The 2689-nt window shown below is 34.7% G+C and overlaps 1 protein-coding gene across 2 annotated transcripts in view; it reads left to right on the top strand.

Moving 5' to 3' along the window:
* The window catches only part of pdia2 (protein disulfide isomerase family A, member 2), a 30540-nt gene that overhangs the window by 23045 nt on the left and 4806 nt on the right, over nucleotides 1–2689 (top strand). The gene's annotated exons all lie outside the window — the stretch shown is intronic.

A 2689-nucleotide genomic window follows, 5' to 3' on the forward strand; every position in this document is an offset into this window, starting at 1 on the left:
TCTCAGGTAGTAAGACATTACAGTTAAATAAAACTATTATGTTTGAAGGCTTAACTTTAATCAGTCAAACCCATTTGCTCAGGAATAAATTAAATACTATAGTGAACCAAAAGTTTTCACTACTACCTGACTTAATATCCGTGTTCCACCTCCACTCATAGGGTAAAACTAGCGGGAGTTTTTCTAACGATTTGTAGGGAGACATGCGTTCTCTCTCGGTGTACCAAACATGGAGCTCCCGGGGGGAGCTGCCTGTTAATGCAGCGGGAGCAGACATCTCCGAAAACGTCGGAGCAATATTGGAATTAGGTGATTTATTGATGAACCAAGCAGGTATTTGAGATCTATACATCTACATTCTCGTCTAAAAACATTGTAAAAAATCCTTTTGTGTAATGTTAAGTGTCATGCAGCAAAACTTATTTTGTCGCCATTGCTGCTTTTCCGAACACCCGCTTTAAAGGATGCAGAGCCTAAATTCGGACACAGCTGTTTTTTGTTAGACTCCCCCTAGTGGCCTGGAGCACTTCCGTTTTCAGCACTTTTTGTTTGCATCTCTTTTTTGTTTGCTGCATTTTATTTTTGGTTGTAGTCTTTTTTGTTTGCATCTTTTCTCTGTTGCTACGCGTTTGCATAGACATAATATAAGGATAGACGCCTCTCGCATATTGTCGCTGACGAGATTTAGGGCGGCCATCTTGGAGCGGTCCACCACTCAGCTTATGTGTTTAGCAGGCACAATGACGTAGCGCATTTAATCGATCATAACACGCTTTTTTGTTACTGGAAACCATATTCAAACATCTATCAAAGCTACATTTATAAACAATTGTATTATTTAAGTATGTTTTTAATTCATAGTTCAGCATATTTAAATATGCTTAGTGGCTATAACAATAGAATAGGAGTGGAATATTCTGATATTGATGTATGATGAGCATATTTCAAAGCACACAGCCGTTCATAATTTATTTAATACATTATTTGGTAATATCAATACATATTTATATAACTATACAAACACAAATAAATAATGATTAATACTGAATAATATATATTGGATACATGAGTACATACATTTATTTTTTTGTTTTTCAGCCGACGTGTTCTAGCTTCAGAGAGATTCAGCAGCTGAAATTGAGTCCAAAATCCGAAGTGAGATTCATCTGTGCTGCAGTGAATCCGTCTCTCTTTATAGATTCTCCCTCTTCTTCCTCACATCGTGTCTTTAGGAAACTTTCAAAACAAAAACAGAAGATTTTGTTTTACCACCTGTGTAAACTTTGCTCGTGAATGTTATAACACATAATATAAGTTTTATATGTTACATTGTTTCATTTCTAATATAGGCTCTTGTGTCAGATAATCTAAGTCAATGTTAGAGAATAATAAATTTTTTTAGATTTACAGAATCTCAGTTAGCCTTCATACCGGCTGAACCCGTATTACACCAAGCACTGTAGCTAATATTAGCTGGTATCTCGCCGGTGGACATAAATACAGTAAAGTAATATTCTAATCACAAAATATACACAATAATATGTCCATCTTACTTGTGAAATGTTTGTGGAGCCTCACATCAATAGTCCATCGATCAGAACAATAATATCCCTCAGTGGTGAGGCATCTACTGTTTTGATTGAGCAAAGTTGAGGGTATACCGCTCCAAGATGGCCGCCGTATTTCCTGCGCCGGAGCAGCTAATGCGGGGTCTACTCTTATATTATGTCTATGCGCGTTTGCACCTGTCGGCCACCGTAGAGAAGCCATGTTGTGATGGTGATGACCATAGACATAGACACGTAGTATATGTATTAATGTATTACGTATTAATACGACATTAATACATAGTATTAATGTCGTAGTAATACGTAGTATTAATGTCTAGACGCCTCATGGAGCGGACCGGCCCGTTGCTGCGATACGTAACAGCGTCCGCCATATTGAATGTGGAATATGTGCCAGTAAGCTAATACAAGTGAATGGACCGAACTTTAGAAAGTGTCGTTCTACAAAGTATTTTAAATTAATACCTGCCATTGACACATTTTCTCACACATTAATATATTTGGCAATCAAAGAAATGACTAAAGACAGAGTTTCTAACTTTTGATGTGATTATTTAATTATTTTGGGGTATTTCTGAATAAAGAGCACAATGTTTTATTTGATAGAAATTATTCTGATCATTTTTATATTGAAATTGATGAACAGACACACTTTTACAGTGATTTATTAAAGAATATATTTACATAATTCCATAATTTAATGTACATTTAACATTTCAAGACAAGAAACAAATAATTTTCTTGTATTTATTTTTATACGTTATTGAGAAATGACTTTTGATTTATAAATCATGTTTGTCAAACATTAAACTACATATTTTTCTTACTTTTTTCCAGAGAATAAATATTTATTACAGTATATCAACTCTGCTATTGACAGCAAAGAGTGAAAATAATTCTAACAGAGTAAATTAGTTTTATTTCAATACATAAGCTACATTATTACACTAATACTTCAGATTGAGATATTTAAAAATACACAAAAAGTGAAAGAATGAAACATTTATTTCTTATACTGGGAACACTGGTCACAGGCTTCAGTCTGCTGGTCACACTGGGAGAACTCAATGACTTCTGAGACGTCCTGGTTCACAGGCTAAAGCCAAGAATAAAAGAGAAAT

Source organism: Poecilia reticulata, linkage group LG1 (genome assembly GCF_000633615.1).
Source record: "Poecilia reticulata strain Guanapo linkage group LG1, Guppy_female_1.0+MT, whole genome shotgun sequence".
Taxonomy (NCBI): Eukaryota; Metazoa; Chordata; class Actinopteri; order Cyprinodontiformes; family Poeciliidae; genus Poecilia; species Poecilia reticulata.